This window comes from Amblyraja radiata, chromosome 9 (assembly GCF_010909765.2).
Source record: "Amblyraja radiata isolate CabotCenter1 chromosome 9, sAmbRad1.1.pri, whole genome shotgun sequence".
Classification (NCBI taxonomy): Eukaryota; Metazoa; Chordata; class Chondrichthyes; order Rajiformes; family Rajidae; genus Amblyraja; species Amblyraja radiata.
In genome coordinates this window covers 17931802-17954459 of record NC_045964.1, presented here as the reverse complement: position 1 = coordinate 17954459, position 22658 = coordinate 17931802, and the positions used below count along the sequence as shown (strand labels likewise).

The following is a 22658-nucleotide window of genomic DNA, read 5'->3' as shown; positions in this document are numbered from 1 at the left end:
ATAGGCGACGGTTTTGGGTCGTGATCCTTCTCTGCTTTCTATGGTGAATGGAGGCAATGAGACATGATGGGAATGAATTTGGTCTGCTCAGAAGACCGAGAAAGACTAGGAGCTTTGTGACGTGTAGGAAGGAACTGCAGATGCTGGTTTACACCGAAGATAGGACACAAAATACTGGAGTAACGCAGCTGGACAGGCAGCATCTCTGAAGAGAAGGAATGGGTGATGTTTCGGGGCGCCACCCTTTTTCAGCTTTGTGACACTGAGCAGTGGGAGTGAATGAAAGTCGGTTTAGTTCATTGGAATCCAACTCTGTCTCTGCTTTATCATGGGTCAAATGATATTCCAGTTATCATGGTATGATGGACAGTCATACCTCGATATTCCAGAACAGAGATGGAGTTCTGGAATATTGCAGTTTACCCAATGGGAAAATTCGCAATGGCAGAGTTAGGGCTTCATTGATTTTGAAATGAAGTTTGGAACAGTGCTGCAAGTAGCTGTGAAGGATTGGTAGTTCCATTCATGCATTGGGAGTGGGAGCAATGAGTGAAATGTGAACTGGTGACTTTAAATCTTGCACATGTGCCCTGGCACAATACATGGTTCATGTATGATTATTAGAATGAAATCAAAACATTTTATTATTGCCTGTGCTTCCTGTTCATGTCACAATTATGTTGCATGCAAAGAATGTGCAAGAAACACTCCAGGAACTTGAAGTACAGAGTTTACACTGATTACAACACCTTAATCACATTTCCTCCCAATAAATTCAGGTTCTGATTTGCAGGTTTGTGCATAATCTTTGAATGAATTAACCCCCATGTCGTTTGAACACCAACTGAGCTTGGGACTTGCTGTCACACTTCAGTGGAAAAATAATTATTTCTCTTTCAAGTGAGGTCACAGCGCTGTTCCGCACAACAATATTTCTTCTGACATATCATGTTATTATTGAAAGATAAAGATGGATAAAATTCTTGAGACTGGAATAAGCTTGCAGCAATACTACAGTGCACTTGTTGTCGATGTGAAACAATCTGTCAAATAAGCATGTAGCTGGGGTTCTTCTAACGTGCAGCGAGAATTCACTTGATGTCAAAAATGTAGTGTTACAATTAGCTGGGTTTGTGGAGAGTAGCCAAGTGGTAGCCTTAAAGGGGCAGCTCAAATTGCTGCTTTAAAGGGGCAGCTCAAATCGCTGAATGTTATTATCAAAACATTTTATTATTGCCTGTGCTTCCTGTTCATGGTCCAAAGTTGATTCTACCTGTAAGGAATGCTGCAAGAACTTTGATCGTAGATTAAATGAGCCAAGTCATCACATTGGTCTCGAGCCACTCCTTGCCCATCGCCAGGTGTTTAGTTTCATTTATTTAGTTTTGTTTAGGGATACCGAGTGGAAACAGGCCCTTCAGCCCACCGAGTCCACGCTGACCAGCGATCACTCATACACTAGTTCTATCCTAGACGCTAAGGACAATTTACAGAAGCCAATTAACCTACAAACCTGAGGTACACAAAATTGCTGGGGAAACTCAGCGGGTGCAGCAGCATCTATGGAGCGAAGGAAATAGGCGACGTTTCGGCCCGAAACGTCGCCTATTTCCTTCGCTCCATAGATGCTGCTGCACCCGCTGAGTTTCCCCAGCAATTTTGTGTACCTTCGATATTCCAGCATCTGCAGTTCCTTTTTGAACAACCTACAAACCTGCACGTTTTTGGAATGTGGAAGGAAACTGAAGCATCAGGAGAAAGCCCACGTGGTCACAGGGAGGATGTACAAACAATGTACAGAAACGCCATAGTCAGAATCAAATCTGTGTCTTTGGTGCTGTAAGGCAGCAACTCTACTGCGGTTCCACTGTGCCGCCCCAACATTCTTGGTATCATTCTTGCCGCTAGAAATATTTCCAACTCAGTCGGAATGTTTCAGCTCGAGTCTTGCTCATGAAGCGTGTATATCTAACCGGAGGGTGGCTGTGCTGTTGGGTGGTTTCATCTTTCATATGAAATATTAAACTGAGATCTGGGTAAACACTCTCGTTAAACTGGAAAGAGGGCGGAGAAAATTTACGAGGACTTGAAGGCCTGAGCTACAGGGAGAGGTTGAGCAGGCTAGGACTTTTCACTGTACCGCTGTACACATGACAATAAACTAAACTAAAATTTACTCCTTGGAGATCAGGAGGATGAGAGGGGATCTGATAGAGGGGTGTCAAATAATGATATCCCCTTCCTTGCTGTCTTTCCTTCCTTCACTCAATTTGTTCATCCCTCCCTCTTGCTCTTAATCACTTTGTCAATACCGGTAAAATAAGGTTTGGTCATCCATTGGAGCATCTGGCACCATTACAGGGCATTGAGATCTTTCAAATCTACCAGAGTTTAACCAGACCTCAGTTTAGTGTGTCTCATGAGAAATAAAACCAAGTCTATTCCATGTCTTCAAATGTCTTGACTTTTCAACCCCCTTTGCCCACCCCAATCTCACCCCTTCTGAACTCACAACCCTCTGCTGACTCAGCAACAATCTGGACCGTTTTATTTCCAACTACCAGCGTGACATCAACGGTCTTGACTTCTCCACTCTCCTTGCCCACTCCAATCTCGCCTCCTCTGAACACACAGCCCTCCGCTCACTCAGCATCAATATTCCCGTTTAGCCTTTGGCCTGGCCCATCCTTTCTCCCAGCTTTCTTGCCATTGCCCACCATCGGTCTGAAGAAGGGTCCCGACACAAAAGGTCACTTATCCATGTTCTCCATGCTGCCGACCCACTGAGTTACTCCAGCACTTTGTATCTTGTTTTGTAAACCAGCATCTGTAGTTCCATGTAATCATGTCTTCATTAATGGTCTGTGCATGATGCAGTGTATTCAACTGCTGGGGGTATTGCAATGGAAATTGAAGTGGCTCTTGATTCGTTCCAGTGGAGAGATGCTTAGTTAGAACTAAGGGCGTGCTGGCATTGGGCATCTTCACCAGGCCATATGTTGCATGATCTAACGTGTGGAGGAGGGGATGGTAAGGTTCAATTGGGGAATAAAAGAAAGTGTAATGGAATAATTCTTCGAAAGGGGATAGCTGGTCTTCTTACTTTGTCTGTTCAGAGCAAGATGACTGATCCACCTGGCCATTGAGTATGTTCATGGTCATAAGTGATAGGAGCAGAATTAGGCCATTCAGCCCATGAAGCCTACTCCGCCATTGAATGGCTGATCTATCTCTCTCTCTCTCTCCTAACCCCATTCTCCTGCCTTCTCCCCATAACCACTGACACCCGTACTAACCAAGAAACTATCTATCTCAGCCGTACAAATATCCATTGACTTGGCCTCAACAGCCTTCTGTGGCAATACCCAATGCCCAAAGAGACAACGGCCCAGCGAGCTCTCCTCCCCGATCATCTCATCTGTCGTAGTTGGTCACTGCCGACTCGGCTGATGTTCCCTCAGGAGGGGAAGAGGTTGTGTTTTTATATCAGCTAAACTGTGGATTGTGGGCTGCTTGCCATCTACAGTTGTCAAGGGAACGGTTCATGTTCGCCCATTTTTTAAATATATATATATATATATATTATATATAGGAGGTAGGTGGTGTTAAATCTAGATCTGAGCATGTGGAAACTGGAGCTGTGTGTCAGTGAGTCATGCTCTTGCCGCCAACATGTAAAATGGACTGTTTATCCTGCAACTCAATGCGAGCACATACTGAATGTTGGTCTTATACTGGACAACTTTATCACAGTCGACTGCCTTTATCATTCCATCCTCTCATTCTGCGGAGTGTGTGCACTGACCTTGTGTGTAACAACCTAGCCCTCTCCACTGCATACACAATGTCTGGGTCATGCGCTGTCTTACCGTGGGTGTGACATAGGCTTGGTTCAAGGTTCAAGTCCCGCCATGGACAAACTGAGAATTCGACATAAAAATGTAAACAAAATTCAATTATAGGCATTCGGTAAATGTGATTACAAAGCAGTTGAATTGTCATAACGATGTTACTGGTGAGGAAACTTCTTACTTTAACCCCCTCTGGCCTGTGTATATTAGCACCTAAAGTTAATCAGGTTTTGGTGTTTCTGTGGCCTTTGTCTCTCAGTTCTTTCTCCTCTTAAGTGGTAGCCCCGGCATTCCCGCTCTCTCTATCCCTCCCCTACCCAAGTCACGCCAGATTCTCATTTTCACCCAACAAACGGCTAGCAATGGCCTGTTTCCTTTATCATTGTTACTTTTTTGCATATCTTTCATTCATTGCTCCTGATCCCTCTACATCATCGTCTATATTCCTTGTTTCCCTTTCTCTAACCAGTCTGAAGAAGGGTCTCGACCCGAAACGTCACCCGTTCCTTCTCTCCAGAGATGCTGCCTGTCCCGCAGAGTTAATCCAGCTATTTGTGTCTATTTTCGGTTTAAACCAGCATCTGCAGTTCCTTCCTACACTTATTCTGTTAAACATTCCTTTTCGACTCCTCCTCCCCTTCCCTCTCTATATCCACCACTTCAGTTATGGTGGTTCCAGCATGTACAATAGGATTTAATGCAGTATTGAGGCCTACTCTCCATTCTGGGTTAGACCAGGGTCCTTGTCCCTATCTCACAAATTCAATTGAATCCTCGGGATACTGTGGCACCGTTTGTAAAGGAGAAGGGGGTTTGGGTATCACCAACCCTCACTTGGCTATGGGTTGGAGTCCCACTTCAGACTAGGTGTACTGAGGCAGGAGCTATCTTTCTGCTACTGGGCTAAATCCAGTTCCCATCTGGACACAAAGTGCTGGAGTGTGACTCAGCGGATCAGGCAGCATCTCTGGAGAGAAGGAATGGGTGACGTTTCTGGTTGAGACCCTTCTTCAGACTGAGAGTCAGTGGAGAGGAAGACTAGAGATATGCAAGGGTAAGGTGTGAAAACGACAAATCAAAATAGATGAAGCTCAAGCAAATGTAAAAAGATTCATTGTTGGGTAAGGGGAAGGTGACAATGAGGCATACAAACAGTAAAATTAATCAGGAGGACAGTGAAACTAGTTGGAGAACTAGGGTTGGGAAGGGACGGAGAGAGAGAGAGAGAACAAGGGTTATGAAGTTTCATGCATACACTGGCTCCCTATTGGAAGCTGGTATGTGTGCTGGCACTGATGGACCCACTTGACCCATGCTCGGAGATGACAAGTATAATGGCACTAATACAAACTTTGCTTAGTTTTAGCACTATATTGGGGTTTTTTATTTCACTGAACTTGTCTGTTGTATTATCTATTGAGTACTGCTTACAGACTTGTTATGGTGCTGCAAGTAAGAATTTGATTGATCCAATTCGCTATATATGATTTTTTTTTTTAAACTGTTGACTCTCTTGGCATTTGAGCAGCTGTTAGGAGCAGGCATGTGTACTGGGACTGGTGTACACCGACCACAGATTGGGAGCTAGCATGTCTTATGACACTGAATCGTACATGGGCTACTTGCTGGAACTGGCATGTGCACTAGCACTGTGTACAATGCTATCTGCTAGGAACTGGTACGTTCCCTTTCACCATGTACACTGCTGCGAACTTATACATGCACTTGCACCACGTACACAGGCTATCTGCTGGGAGCTTGTACATGTACTAGCATGGATGTGTATACTGGTCACCAGCTGGGTGCTGGTATGCAAACTGGCACTGTGTACAATGCTGTCTGCTATAAATTGGTACATGTATTTGCACCATGTACACTGGCTATCTGCTGGGAGATTGTACATGTACTGACATGGATGTGTATACTGGCCACCAGCTGGGAATTGGGACATGTCAAGCCCTTCCCACCAGGAGCTGGAGTGCTGCACCACAACCACTGATTTACATTTCCTGAGCAGCAGAAGGAAGTTTGGACTGGGCTCAGCCATTGAAACGAGCCACTGCCTGTTTGATGCAGTACAAAGAGCAGCTTGTTTATCCACACGCGCGCACACACACACACACACACACACACACACACTCGTAGCTATGTGCTGCAGCCCCGAGTAGAATTTGAATGGTTATCTTCTTCCGTGTTTGTTTATTTCTCTAGCTGTGTCCTGTTTTCTTTGTGTGGTGTGGTGTTTGGGTGAGGCTGCTGGTGAGATTTGCGTGTGATAGCTGGGGTTTTGTCCATTGACTGTCAGCCATGCCGTTTGAAAGATGCACTTAAGCTTTGATCCTCCACCATCTTCCTACTTGAGGTGGGAGCGCGGTGGGAATGATGGACCTCAAAGCATGAGGCAGTACGTTTATACACTGTGACTCCCTCCTCTATTCACCTGCCTTGTACACCAAAGCACAGTCGGATAGACATTGAATAGGCAAAACAGTACCCAGACATGTATTCAGGTATTGGAGACTGCGATTGGTCTTTGATTGGACGTTACTTGCTTTATCTTGCACGAAACATTATTCACATTGTTCCCTTTATCTTGGATCTGAACTCTGTGGTTGGCTCGATTGTAATCATGTATTGTCTTTCCACTGACTGCTTAGCACACAACAAAAGCTTTTCACTGTAGCTCTATACACGTGACAATAAACTAAACTCTAGATAGCCCTTTGGACCTCTTGCATTCTGCCTGCATAATGATGGCATCATTTTGGATAGTTCAAGATGTTATCCTTTGATTATATTACAGTATTATAACATATTTAAACAGTCTGGCCATTTTTCATAAAGTGGTCTACTTCAACTCTGATGTAACATCATGCTGGGTAGTTAGAGTCATATTTGTAAAAGATGCAAACAGGCCCTTTGGCCCACCTTTTCCATGCCAACCATGGTTGCTTCTTGAACCAGTCCCATTTGCCTGCGTTAGGGCCCTTATCCCCCTAAAACTTCCATCCATGTACGTGTCCAAAAGTCTTTCCAATATCCCAAGATTCACACTGTACACCCTCCTCTCTGATGTGGATTATAGGTATTGGGGAAATAAAAGATGGCGCAACAAAAATGTATAAGAATGAAGTTGGGAATGTCTGAACAGGATCATGTTCCTTTCATTGATCGTTAATATTTTAACGTTTAGAGATCATGGGGATGGGATCATCAAGATGGGGATTATCCCATCTCTCAAGGATGGGATAATGTTTCCATTTGAAGAGAAATGCAAAATCTATTATTATTATTATTATTATTATTATATTACTAAAACTCTCATCTTGTTTGTTTGCGTGTGTGAGTCCTGGAATCTCTGCCAAAACGGTCCACGATAGCGCTACATTTTTTTGGCCCACCTTACTCACCATTGTCCCACGGTGTGCAATAGCCAAGTTTCGTTGACATTTATGTTATTTTTTACAAGTTACTGACATTTTAAACTTTACAAAAATCACTTTTCAAACCACTTTTCCACGCCCTGCCCATCAGCTGTATTACAATGACGTCACAATGGGATCCCGAATCTCTCGGGGAGAGTGAGATGCGTTCATATTGATCTTACTTTTTACAAGTTATTGCCAATTTGAACTTTAAAACCGTCACAGTCGCGCTCCCACTTGCCGCCCATGTCTGCGGAGTTGGGGGAGGGTTGCTGTGACTAGCATCATAACTGGGATCTTTGGAGTCAAAACGGGAACCCATCAGCCGCGCCTGCGCAGTTGGGGGCTATGGGTCAATGGTGGAATATTGCCTTGGGGGACAGACCCAACGGGTCCGCACCTGCTCTAGTGTACTATATATTTATGATCCCATGAAGATTTCTCTCGCATTTCTTTTGGTCACGGTGTGGAAATGGTTGGACTTTCTTGCCCTTGCAGTGTAAAATAGATGCAGTTAAGATCATGAGGAAGAAATAAATATAAGGATCAGATGGGATAAAGTAAATGTGGGAGAAGAGAGAGGAGAATCACAAGAGACTGCAGATGCCGGAATCTGGAGCGGAAAAAAAAAGTGCAAGCAGAACTCTGCCACAGATGCTGCTTGACCCGCTGAGTGATTCCAGCAGTTTTGGTTTTGCTTAAAGTAGGAAGAATTAGCTTGGAGAATCCAGATGAGATTGCCATTCTGTTCCTATCCAGGTTTCCATTCAATCAATGTAACATGGGCTCCTGCATTTTAAATCAACATTTAAAAAAAAAGAAACCTTTTTTAAATAACCCTTGCTATGTACAAATGTTCTTGATTCAATTGATCAAATCTAAAGAAGGGCTTCGACTCAAGTCAAGACTGTTTTATTGTTGTATATACTGAGATGAAGCAATGAAATCCTTATTTGCAGCAGCACTACAGATTTGTAAACAGTTATGGAGTAATACAGTGTGGAAACAGACTCTTTGGTCCAATTTACCCACACCGGCCAACATGTCCCAGCTACACTAGTCCCACCTGCCTGCCTTTAGCCTGTATTCCTCCAAACCTGTCCTATCCATGTACCTGTCTAGCTGTTTCTTAAACGTTGCAATTGTGCCAGCCTCAAATATCTCCTCCGGCAGCTCGTTCCATATACCCACCACCCTTTGTGTGAAAAAGTTACACCTCCGAGTCCTATAAAATCTTTTCTCCGTCACCTTAAACCTATGTCCTCTGGTCCTCGATTTCTCCTACTCGATGGATAATATAATAAACGAACAAAGAAAGTAGCTCAATAAATTAAAAACCCAGTGTAGTGCAAAAACAAAACAAAGCCCAAGGTCCTTGAATCATTGTCTGTCCATTCCCACCACAGATTGTTATACCGAGTTCCTCCAGCAGTTTGTTTTTTTTACTCAGAGTCCTAATTACATGTCCCTGATTGCAAAAATAAAAGTTACGCTCTCCTTTTTTACCAGGCTATAGACTGCCACAAAAACACAGTGCCCTTTTGTGGTTGACCATCTGAAATGGTGGCACACAGCTAAGTTGTTCTCCAGGCATTGAATGGCTCCAAATCTGAGGGTTATGAGTTCAAATCCTGCTCCAGAGGTTTGCAGACATAGCCTAGATTGATGCTCGAGTGAGGTACTGAGATGCCATTGTTGCTAACAGAACATTAAACCGATGCCCTGCCTACCCTGCGAATGAATAAAAGATTCAACAGCACTCTTATTAAACCAGCCAGTTGAGATATGCAGCCTGACCTGCTGAGTTACTCCAGCAGTTTGTGTCTACCTTCGGCAAAAGACAGCATCTGCAGTTCCTTCTGGTATGTTTTTCTGGACTTTTCTTGCCTCCGGTATCACCTCCCCACCTCTATCTTTTAGTCTGAAGAAGTGTTCCGACCCGATAAGGTCACCTATTCCCTCTCTTCAGAGGCTGCCTGACCTGTTGAGTTACTCCAGCATTGTGTGCCTGTTTTCGAAATATTCTGCTGCTGAGGTAATGTTAATTGTCCAGTCATTATCACATTGCTGTCCATGCTGTGTGTATATCATCAGCCATGTCTCCCAAACCCATGCTCGGCTGCCGTTTCGCTGAACACCTCTGCTCAGTCTGCCTAAATCCACCTGATCTCCCAGTTGCTACAACACTTTAACTCCCCCTCCCATTCCCACACTGACATTTCTGGCCTGGTCCTCCTCCAATGTCAGGGTGAGGCCCAGCACAAATTGGAGGAACAGCACCTCATATTTAGCTTGGGCAGCTTACACCCCAGTAGTGTGAACATTGATTTCTCTAACTTCAAGTAACCCTTGCTTTCCCTCTCTTTCTCCATCCCAGTTCTCCGACCAGTCTGACTTGACTCTGACTGCATTTTATCTGTTTGCTTTGTTGTTACCTTCTCCCAGCTAACAACGATTTATTCTATATTTTCCATGATCTCCATCCCCTTTGGCCTGTTTTCACACCTTCCACTTCCTTATCTCCTCCCCTGACATCAGTCTGAAGAAAGGTCTCATAAAAACATAGAAAATAGGTGCAGGAGTAGGCCATAAGGCTGATCATCCATAATCAGTACCCCGTTCTGGCTTTTTTCCTATATCCCTTGATTCCCTTAGCCCTAAGAGCTAAGATGTCTCGACCCGAAACATCATCCATTCCCTCTCTCCAGAGATGCTGCCTGTCCCGCTGAGTTACTCCAGCATTTTGTGTCTATCTCCCATAACTGGCTGGGGAATGGTAACAAAGTGATTAAGCTATTCAATGGCGTAGAGGCCTGGAAAATGACTCAAAGCACAAGTTCAAATCCCACCACAGCAGTCACAAAATTTTACACTGAAGTATTTTGGCAGATTTTGAATCAAAATAAAAACGGTGACCATAAGACAGCTGAATTGTTGCAGCAAACCATCTGCTTTGCTATGTATTTATTTGGGAAGAACATGTACCGTTCTTGACTGGTCTGGCTTGTAAGTGATTGACTGAAATCATCCAGCACGGGGAAAAACATGGGATTTTGATGACACTGAGAAGGTCCTGTGAATGAACAGGAGCAACGGGGTGGGGAGACGAGCATCTGCATTGCTAGTGTAGCCCATTTTCTCCAAAGTGGCAGCTATTGACACTTCCTGGTGAGCGTGTTGGGGCATCTCCGCGCTTAAGCTGCAGCCCCACCAACATCTAATTGTTGAGTCTGGGAGAAGTGGAACAAGCGTCAACTTGTGTAAAGAGCCTTTGGTTGGTTTTCACTACTTCAGCTGCTCTGTGGTTTGCTGCACAGCCTTTGTTGCAATGATACACCCTTGCAAGTGGTAGCGGCGAAGCTGAACTACAAGGTGCAGTCTTCTCTCTCTCTACCCAAGTTGTCTGACATTGATTTGATTTAGTTTAGTTTTTGATACAACGAGGAAGTGGGCCATTTGGCCCATCGAGTCCACGCTGACCAGCGATCCCCGTACACGAGCACTATCCTACGCACTAGGGACGATTTATAATTTTCACCAAAACCAATTAACTTACAAAGCTGTGTGTCTTTGGAGTATGGGTGGAAACCGGTGCACCCAGAGAAAACCCACGCGCTCACGGGCAGAACGTACAAACTCCATACTCGCACCCATAGTCGAGATCGAACCGGGGTCTCTGGCGCTGTAAGATATCCATTATGTCTTATATATACAGGTCTCCAAATGCTTTCCAGAAGCCCATATAAATAACATTTGTATAAATAACATCCACTGTCTACTGCTTTAGTCAGCTCTTCAAAATAAAATTTATGACTACTGATATTATATTTGGCTCTAATGCTCAACGTGACACTTTCTCCCCTGTCCCTCCTAACTTACATTCAGATTGTTGAGGTCCATTTGTTGTGGCTAAGTGGGGCACTTGGCACGTACACGCTACCATCTCTCTGAGTGGGCCCTACATCTTATCAACTTCACGTCGAATTAACCAACGACAGGAGGTCATGAAACTCTCAGGAATACAGCCAAACAGAGTTGGCAACTAACTGGTAAAAGTCTAATGAAGAGCAGCATGTTTCCAAATAAGGCCTTTCTCGAATCTGCTGTAGGACACAGTGCGTAGATATTTTGAGACATCACATGCATTGAGTGTGGCATGTTTGAGAGGAAAATGACCCTGTGGATCTCAATATAGAGCTGTGTTAAATAGTATCACATAGCATGGAAACAGGCTCTCTGCTCCACTGAGACTGTGTCAAACGCCAAGCACGGAGTTGGGCAAATCCTACACAAATCCCATTTTATTCTCTCCACATTCCGAGGTATTGCGATGGACTGGAATTTGTACTACACTCGTTTCCAATCCCTTGCAACACCTCTGAATTTAGATCCTTGATCACAGTCATACGGCATTGTCACCCTGTGGTTCTAGACACCCCAGCCGGGGAAACATGAGATCTGCCTCTATCCTGTCAAATCCAGTAAGAGTTTATGGCTCAGTGAGATCACAACATTCTTCTAAACTTCCTGATTTAAAATTGTCTGATAATGATCTTAGTGCCTGTAATAAGGTAAAGTATCTGACATTTTATTACAGAACAAATGACAGATGGTGAGGCTATTTCAATCAATCAATCAATCAATCAATCAACCTTTATTGTCATCTTGCAAGCAACAGTTGTACAGTGCAAAATGAAAAGACGTTTCCCAGGGAATTTATAGGCAACGCTGTATGATGTATGCACAAGCAAACATTCTCTTACGCAAATTTAGTGCGTGTACAGATGGAGTGAAGTTATTTCTGTTCAGAGCATATTGTACACCACTCTATACTGCACACCATGGTCAAACTACAGAAAAGCAAGCTTACAGTAGCTTATAATGATGCCACGAGAATAGTACTTAAGAGACCTAGATGGTGTAGTGCAAGTGAAATGTTTGTGGCTGCAGGAGTCAATACTTTACAAACTGTCATATGAAATCTTATGATTTTTTTAAACTCTTGATCTTAAACCATGTATTGTGCTTTTGTACGTAATTTATTGTCCTTGTGTAAGTAATTTACTGTGTTTTTGTATATAATTTATTGTGCTTTTGTATGCAATTTATTCTATGTAATGTCTTGTCTTTTATCTTGACCTTGAGTCTGTAATCAAAAGTAAGTAAACACCCAGATGTTGGAGTATCTCAGCGGGTCAGCCACTGCATGTTGAAAAAGGAGGGTTGGGACCGTACTTCAGACTGAAAGGACGGGGGGGGGGGGGGGGGGGGGGGGGGGTGTTTGAAGAGATAGAGGTAAGATAAAGGCCAGGATCACTTAGGGACAGCTATAAATGACCTTGGGGTGTTGGCTGGTTGGTCCATTGTTGGCTAGGGAAGGTGTGATCGCAAGACAAACAATGTGGAGAACTGTGGAGCTAGTAAAACTGCTTAGGGAGGAGGAAGGGGGCAAGTTGGGAGGGGAGGGGGGTATGAGATAAAGTTACTGAAAATTCAATGTTCATACCGCTGGGTTGTAAGCTACCCATGCGAGGTGCAGTTCCTCCAATTTATGTGTGGCCTCACTCTGGCAATGGAGGAGGCCCACGACAGAAAGGTCAGTGTGGGAATGGGAAGGGGAGTTGAAATGGTTGGCGACCGGGAGATCCCGTAGACCTAGGCGGACCGAGCGTTACTTGTTCAGCAAAACGATTGCTGAGTCTACGAGCAAACACCCAGTTGTATTAATCTCTTGCCATGCAACAAACCCACACTGTGATAAATCGATCTGTCGAGCCTTCATTGTGCTACCTCTATGGCAGCTCGCCAAGAGAGTACGTAATTGGAGCAAGGCAGATTTCCACAGAACACCATTAATTACATTCTTCCAACTCAAAAATAATCTCTTTATTCCTAATATTTTTTTTTTTTAAACTGAAAATGCTGGAACCATTCAGCATTTGTTGGGCAGCATCTGTGGAAAGAAAAACTGTCAACGTTTCAGGTTTGTGACACTTCTTCAGAACTGGGAAAGAAAGAGATACGTTAGTTTTCAGAGGGAGAGAATATGGGAGACGGATATGTAGGACAAAGGGCCTGTTCATGAGAGGGCGAGTTGAAGTGCCCTAACGTCAGCAGTTACCAATACATTAAGCTGCGAGGTCCATGTGATGGATGTTAGTGGTTTGGTGATGGGACCTGCCTAGCAGACTAGACCTATACTGGTAGCATTGGAAAAATAGCCATTATGATATAAAAACAGAAAATGAAATAATATTGCAAGAAGAGAAGACAATAGGTGCAGGGATAAGCCATTAGACCCTTCAAGCCAGCACTGCCATTCACTGTGATCATGGCTGATCACAGTGACAGAAGCAGCTGATCACAGTGAGAAAGACTGTCGGTGTTTTGATTTCCTTTTATTCCTACTTTGTTTTCTAGTATGCTAGTATATAACTCAATAATGCAGGCATTAAATTTCTTTCTTCTGGAATAGGAAGGTAGTAAATGTGACCCCACGATCTGTGGGAAGCATTCTCGAGTCTATAGAACTTTGAATGGTGACAACCAGTGGTCAGATGCCGCTCCTGAAGGCCGAGTGACTGGACCGGACTGGACTTTGATAATGGTGCCAAAACTTGGTGACTCACAGCAGAATATTCTATACTTTGTGCTAATTGGGGAATGTGGTTAAATATGGCAATATTTTACTGGCCAATTCCATTTGCAATTTGGTCATCAAATGAAAGACAAGACAAGCCAAGAGTGTTTTATTGTCGTATGTCCCATATAGAACGATGGAATTCTTACTTGCTGCAGCACAACAGAATATGCAAACATATTATGATATGACAAACGAGAGAGGGAAAAGAAAAGCTCTGTGTGTGTGTGTGTGTATATATATATATATAGACATACTCACAACATTCCCATATATTTGTGTGAGCAGAAAACAGTCATCTGGACTGGTAAGTGGTGGGTAATGTTTAAGCCACACAAGTGCTAGGCATTGATCTAAAGAGGGTCTAACCACTTTCCCATTCATCAGTATTACCAGTGTAGCATTCTCCACTCTTCACATTCTGCCACCACCGTTGCCTGGTATTGACAACTAGGCCGGTCGGACAAATTCCATGGCCACGCAAACAGGTAGGGGCCTGGTATCTTGCGATGAGTCACTTGCCTCTTGGCTTCCCAGAGCAATTTCTCCATTTAGGTGGTACAAAAAGAGATGGAATGCTCTCTATTTCATAAATCATGTGATAGGAACAGAATTAGGCCATTCGGCCCATCAAGTCTATTCTGCCATTCAATCATGGCTGATCTATCTCTCCCTCCTAACTCCATTCTCCTGCCTTCTCCCCATATCCTCAGACACCCGTACTAATCAAGAATATATCTATCTCTGCCTTTAAAATATCCATTAACGGCCTCCACATCCTGCTGTGGCAAATAATTCTACAAATTCACCACCCTCTGACTAAATACATTTCTCCTCATCTTCATGAAGGAACATCCTTTAATTCTGAGGTTATGACCTCGGGTCCTAGACTCTCCCACTAGTGGAAACATCCTCTCCCCATTCTTTCTATCCACGCCTGGTGATGTCTGGTCCAAACAATAGGAGATCTCCACATTATCCAGGCCAAATGCTCTGCTTATTTGTCACTCCATACATGATTGTAAGCACTTACTCCCCTAACCATGTGGTGCACAACAGCTCGACTGAATACTGTCTTTTAAGTGCATTGCCAAAACTCAGGTTTTTTCAGCAGTAATCATAACACTCTTATATCTCCCTCCCTGTAAGATCAAGGGCAACAGATGCATGGGACCACTGTCACCTCACAGTTGTGCATCATTTTTGTTGTTCTTCTTCATCACTGGCTCCAAATCGTGTAGGTACTGAGCAGGCATTTGTTGGTCATTCCATGCCCATGAACTGCTGAAGATCAGCAAGTGATACTCATTGCTTAACATTTTCAAGAAGAATTAATGTTGGTGAATAAATGCTACTCTTCCAACAACAGGCCGGCACAGTGGTAGAGTTGCTGCCTTACAGCCCTAGAGACCCGGGTTCAATCCTACAAGTGCTGTCTGTACGTAGTTCATACGTTCTCCCCGTGATCGCGTGGGTTTTCCCCAGATGCTCCGGTTTCATCCCACATTCCAAAGATACATGCGTTTTTAAATTAATTGGCTTTGGTAAAATTGTAAATTGTCCCTAGTGTGTAGGATAGTGTTAGTGTGCGGTGATCGCTGGTCGGCTCCCACTTTCTATAATGTTTGAGACACAGCAATGACATGTAAATGAAAGTAGTCATGTTTAGTATTTTGTTGCATATCCTTTGCATGCAATGACTGCTTGAAGACTGTGATTCATGGACATCACCAGTTACTTGGTGTCTTCTCTGGTGATGCTCTGCCAGGCCTGTATTGCAGCCATCTTTAGCTTATGCTTGTTTTGGGGGCTAGTCCCCTTCAGGTTTAATCTTCAGCGTATAAAAGGTACGCTCAATTGGGTTCAGATCAGGTGATTGACGGCCACTCAAGAATTTACCATTTTTTAGCTTCCTTTGTTGCTTTAGTAGTAGGTTTGGGATCATTGTCTTGCTGTAGAATGAACTGCCGGCTAATGAGTTTTGAAGCATTTATTTAAATTTGAGCTGATAGGATGTGTCTATACACTTCAAAATTCATTATGCTACCACCATCAGCAGTTGTTCCATCAATGAAGATAAATGAGCCAGTACCTTCAGCAGCCATACATGCCCAGGCCATAACACCCCCACCATTGTGTTTCACAAATGAGGTGGAATGCTTTGGATCTTGGGCAGTTCCTTCTCTCCTACATACTTTGGTCTTGCCATCACTCTGATATGTTAATCTTCGTCTCATCTGTCCACAATACCTTTTTCCAGAACTGTGGTTGCTCTTTTAAGTACTTCTTGGCAAACTGTAACCTGGCCATCCTATTTTTGCAGCTAACCAGTGGTTTACATCTTGCAGTGTAGCATCTGTATTTCTGTTCATGAAGTCTTCTGCAGACAGTGGTCATTGACAAGTCCACATTTGACTCCTGAAGAGTGTTTCTGATCTATCGGACAGGTGTTTGTGGATTTTTCTTTGTTATAGAGATAATTCTTCAGTCATCAGCTGTGGAGGTCTTCCTTGGCCTGCCAGTCCCTTTGCGATTAGTAAGCTCACCAGTGCTCACTTTCTTCTTAATGATGTTGATTTTGGTAAGCCTAAGGTTTGGCTGATGTCTCTAACAGTTTTATTCTTGTTTCTCAGTCTCATAATGGCTTCTTTGACTTTCATTGGCGCAAGTTTGGTCCTCATGTTGATAAACAGCAATAAAAGTTTCCAAAGTTGATGGAAAGACTGGAGGAAAGACTAGGTGCTGAGAGCTCTCTTATACCTGCTTGAAGGAGGCATTTAAACACACCTGAGCAATTATAAACGCCTGTGAAGCCATGTATCCCAAACACGATGGTGCCTGAAATGGGGGGACTATGTATAAACACAGCTGTAATTTCTACATGGTGAAACCAAAATGTGTAATAATGGCCTTTAATAAAATCTGACACTTTAACCACATGTGATTTTTTAATTACAAATCTCAAATTGTGGAGTACAGAGGCAAATAAATAAATGATGGGTCTTTATCCCAAACATTGTGGAGGGCACTGTACATTGAAGTAATATTTTGGTCTATGATGGCTAAAGCTTTCATCAAAGGGGCCATCCTTGTTTTGAATCCGGGTCCAATATAGTCCAAATGATTGAATCATTTCTGTAGCGATTGTTGTATCATGTGACCACGAGGATTTCAAAGAGGAAGTGGATTGTCTTTGACCTTTTATTTAATTCCGTCTTCCAAACGCTGTGCCTTAGTCAAACACACCTGCTATCTAACAGTCATAAAGAGCAAATGAAAACCTTTTTAGTTGTGGCTCAGTCTTATGATCTCAGGTGGTGGTTAAAGACAGTACTTTGTTTTTCAAAGGAAAGTGGCAAATTTCACGCGGTGTTCTGGACAAATATTTTCCTGCCTTGGATGTTCTTTGTTGATTATCACCTCGTGTTCATGGCATTTGCTGTGCTCAAACTGACCGCAGCAGTTCTCCAGTTTCTACACTGAGTGACCTTCAAAAATATTTTAATGGCAGTTAAACATTTTGGCACGTTAAAAGGCAAAAACAAAATTGAGTCTGCTTATTCTACCTCAATAGTTTCTACGGGCAGATGGGTCAAGGACAAATGGTGGTTGTTGGCAGAGGATCCGAAGGCACAATAGAAACCCCATGTTGTGCGTTGACTTGTTGTGATCTGATATTTACTGTCTAAAATAGTGTCGACACAATTTCATTCATAAGTTTCAAAATGAAATGGGATATTCCCTGGAAGAAGGAAAAATGTCTGCGTGTGGGTGAAAAGTGAAAAAATGTGGTTGCATAAATGAATGCATGATTCATTGAAGAAGGGCCAAGAGTTTTATTGTCAAATGGCCCAGACAGAAGAATGAAATTCGTACTTGCAGCAACACAACAGAATATGTAAAAATAGTACTCTGTAAAACAATTTAATAATCAACAAAAAGTTCTGTGTGCATGTATATGTATATATATTGTGCAAAAAGACAAAACCAATGCTCTCCGTCTATGTAGTTCAGAGCTTACTTAGAGGTTGTAGTGTTTAATGACCAGATGGCTGTAGGGAAGAAGCTGTTCCTGAACCTGGATGTTACAGTTTCCAGGCTCCAATATCTTCTTCCCGATGGCAAGAGTGAAATGGCCAGGGTGGCGTGAGTCTCTGATGATGCTGGCTGCCTGTTTGAGGCCTTTATGGTGGGGAGGTCAGTACTCGTGATGGACTGGGCAGTCTTCACTTTTTGTAGTTGTCTTCGGACCTGGGTGTTTGAAGTTGCCGAACCTGAGTGTGATGCAACTAGTCAATATGCTCTCTACTTTACACCTGTTCAAGAGAGTCCTCTTCAGAGCTGCCAACTCTCACGCATTGAGCGTGAGAATCACGCATTTTCCCAATTCTCACGCTCTCACGCTGATCACAAATTTCTCACGCTCTGTCGTGAGAAATTCTGTGATGAACGAGAATTTCAAAACTAATATCAACTGCTTGCGTCACACTGACCTGGCCAATGAAATTCCTCGTATGTTGCAAAACATACTTGGCGAATAAAATGTGATTCAGATTCTGAACTATTATGTTTGTTTACCACAGTGACTATTTCCAACCCCTACCCCCCCCCCCCCCCCCCAAATTCCTTTGACAGGTTGAATAGAAATGTCCCCAATCTCATTGTTTTATTAATTGAACACGTAGATGAACATCCTCAAGGAGTGTAATCAGATGGAAACTGATTCAGATGCGATGTTTAAGAGCTTGTTCAAAGAAGAAAGAGGCATATTTTAAAGGAGTGACAAAGATACTTGCAGGGGAATGTGTGAGGAGGTTATTATTTGTCTTTAGTTTTAGCTTGCACCAGGACATCTGAAGATTCAGTTTAATATAGTAATTGTGCTGATACTGACTCCAACCAACTACGTAATGGAGGTTTTATTTTTCTGATGCTATATAAACTTCACATGGATTTCAATCACTTCAATGTAAAATTAATTGGGAATGGGGAGCATTGGGACAAAAATTTGCCTTTGGTACATATTAACTGTAATATAATAATGTATGCATGTTGATAGGTGCCATCAAAGCAAAGATGTGTTTATCATTGTTGTGTTATAAATACATCAGAAAATATTATGTACTCTCAGGATCACATTTAATAGAATATTATTGCTTAAATATATATATATATTGTTATTGGACTTTGCATTTCGGAAAAGTCCCAGCTAAGAGGAAGACAACAAAATACTGAAAATATTGGGGGTGAAAATGACTTCACGACAGTTGTTAGGAAAATGAAGGAAATGGTAACAGAATACTTATACAGCTGAGTGAATATAATTTTATAGATGAGAAATTGTGTTCAACCAATTGATGACTTCTTTGACAAAGTAACTAGCATGTTAGATAACTGAACCCTATGGATGTAGCAAATTTTGTTATACAATGAAGTGCCCCATAAAAGACTACCACATTAGATAAACACCTGTGGACTTGAATGCAATAGGTTAAGTCCAGGGGGTCAGATATGGGGCTTAATGTGTTGGCCAGATATATTGTCAATGCAGAGGGGCTAGCAGCAAGGACAAGTGTGCATCCAGAGTCAAGGTTTGGAATAGTACTAAGTGTGCAGTCAAAGCTCGGACAATGGGAGTGTTCAGCACTGGGAACCTAAGCAGGTAAGCAGCTATGATCAGGGTAGAATAGGGGGCCAGGTGTAAGGCTGGACTCAGGGTCAGGAATGAGAGAAGGTATGCAACTGGAGCCAGGGTCAGGAGTAATAGCAGGTGTGCAGTGATCAACATGGGCAAAGTGTTTGATTATAATCTGATTTCCATACATGAATGCACTAAGATCATTCATGTGCTGCACCTGTTGATCAGAGCCTGGCTCTACTGTGGAGTGTAATTCGGAATGTAATTTAGCCTAACCTTATAGCTAATCCAATTTAAAGCATAAGTATTGCATTCAAGTGCAAGTTAAAAGACTCGCTACGGTATGCACCAGATTGCACAATTTCAAGCTGAAAAATGCAAAAGCTTCATACCCTCCCTCCACCCCCTGTCGCTACACTCCCTCGGGCTTGGTCTCTCGCAATTTCTCACTCCCAACTCTTACCCAACGTTGGCAGCCCTGCCGCTTTGACATACAAAATTTCCGCAAAACTTCTCAGAAAGTAGAGGTATTAATGGTATTTCTTTATGATTCTTCAACTTCAGATTGGGTGCTATGATGGTGTAAAGTGTTTTCAAATCTATCACGGGGGGTGGGGTTAGAATTTTCAACAGCACAAGGAGCCATTGTGGGTTATATGGTCGTGATATGTGATAAGAGTAGAATTAGGCAATCAGCCCATCATGTCCACTCCGCCATTCAATCATGGCTGATCTATCTATCCCTACTAACCCCATTCACATGCCTTCTCCGCATGACCTCTGACACCCGTACTAATCAAGATTCTATCTATCTCTGCCTTAAAAATATCCACTGACGTGGCCTCCACAGCCCTCTGTGGCAAAGAATTCCACAGATTCACCACCCTTTGACAAGAGACATTTCTCCTCATCTCTTTCTTAAAAGAATGTCCTTTAATTCTGAGGCTCTGACCTCTAGTTCGAGACACTCCCAGTCGTAGGGTCATAGAGTATGAAGATGGACACAAAAAACTGGAGTAACTCAGCGGGTCAGACTAAAGGAATGGGTGACGTTTGGGGTCTGAGGAAGAGTCTCGACCCGAACCATCACCTATTCCTTTTCTCCAGAGATGCTGTCTGACCCACTGAGTCACTCCAGCTTTTTGTGCCTATCTTCGGTTTTAACCAGCATCTGCAGTAAAGTATGAGGTGTGTATAAGGAATGGGAGGGGAGGTGGGTTGGTGGCGGGAGATGGGTGGTGGCGGAAGGTTGAGCCGTGGTGGAGGTTGATCACTTCCTCGCACATTTCAGGACCTAAATGCTTGCGTACAGTAATCTCTTTGTCTAATCTAACTGCAGATATCCCTTCTCCTGCCTCCCTCCAAGCTGGGACGAGATCTCGCCTGCTTTTACCAGCATTTATTGTTGTCCTGTCTCACAAAGCCCCTGTGGGTCTCCAATGCTGAACGATGGCCGGAGCTTAGCAGTGTAGTACAGGGAAGGCATAGTGTAGTACACAGCCTCCTCCCCCACTGTAATCCTCCTAAACGGAACAGAAAATGGGTTAAGGAGATCAGGGAAAGACTTTAATGAAGGATATGTTTTTGTGTCACACAAGGTGAACTGCACCTTCCGCAGCTTAACGGATGCTGAAGTAACGCCCTTCATTTTCCCCAGTTGTGGTTTTCTGTGGCTTTGAATGGGGAGGAGGTTCGGGGATTAGAATTTTGAATTTGACAGCAGGAGCCAATGTTTGCTGCTGAGAACAGTGATGTTGGGTGGAGTGCAGGGGGGTATACAGAGTAGTGCAGAGTAACGTGCGTGATGAATGGTCTGGGACGAGGGGTGAGCTGCTGGCCAGGTATGGGATGCAAGTTAAACTTGTGTAGGAAGGAACTGCAGATGCTGGTTTACACCAAAGATAGACAAGAAATGGTGGAGTGACTCGGAGGGACAGGCAGCAATTCTGGAGAGAAGGAATGGGTGACATTTCAGGTTGAGACCCTTCGTCAGACTGCCGGTCGAGGGAAATGAGAGATATAGTGATGTAGAGAGATGAAATGCTGGAGTAACTCAGCGGGCCAGATAGCACCTCTGGAGAGAAGGAATGGGTGATGCTCTTCTTCTGATGAAGGGTCTCTGATGAAGTTAAACTTGTCAGAATCAAGGCAGTGTAGCCTGGGGTCCCACTTTAGAGATTCCAGCGCATAATCCAGGCTGACACTCTGGTGAGTTTTATAGAACCATAGAGTGATACAGAGTGGAAACAGGCCCTTCGGCACAACTTGCCCACACCGGCCAACATGTCCCACCTACACTAGTCCCATCTGCCTGTGTTTTGGCCCATATCCCTCTAAATCTGACCTTTCAATGTGCCGATCTAAATGTTTCTTAAACGTTACCTGCCTCAACTATCTCCTCTGGCACCTTGTTCATGCATCCACCATCCTCAGTGAAAAGGTTACCACTCAGATTCCTATTAAATCTTTCCCCTCTCAGTTTTAGTTTTAGAGGTACAGCACCAAAACAGGCCCATTGGCCCACCGAGTCCATGCCGACCAGCGATCCCCGTACACTAGCATTATCCCACGCACTAGGGACAATTTACAATTTTTACCAAAACCAATCAAACAGAACTTGAAATGAACTTTCTGTTTTAGGAAACGTTTAAAAATATATACATTTAGCCTAGTATTGGTACAAACCTGCACGTCTTTGGAATGTGGGATGAAACCGGAGCACCCGTGGAAAACCCACATGGTCACGGGAAGAATGTACAAACTCTGTACAGACAGCACCCGTAGTCAGGATCAAATCCGGGCCTCTGGCGTTGTAAGGCAGGAACTCTACCACTGCGCCACCGTGCCGCCCCTTAGTTGGCGGAGTGCTTGAATGTTGGAGGGACCATCTCGAGAGATGACTATCTCCACACAGCACCCCTCAACACACGCAGGGTTTGATTAGAAGAAGAACAAGGATGGTTACCCCCGGGTCTTGTCAAGATAGTTATCCCTTGATCAACGGTACTTAAATAGATGATGCAGTCATTATCATGCTTTCAAGTATGGGATCTTGTGGAGCCCAAATTAGCAGGAACATTTCCTATGTAGCAACAGTAACTATC

At 43.5% G+C, this 22658-nt stretch overlaps 1 protein-coding gene across 1 annotated transcript in view; it reads left to right on the top strand.

Annotated features, from left to right (window-relative positions):
• The window catches only part of LOC116977301 (pleckstrin homology domain-containing family G member 3-like), a 130038-nt gene that overhangs the window by 106591 nt on the left and 789 nt on the right, over window positions 1-22658 (top strand). The gene's annotated exons all lie outside the window — the stretch shown is intronic.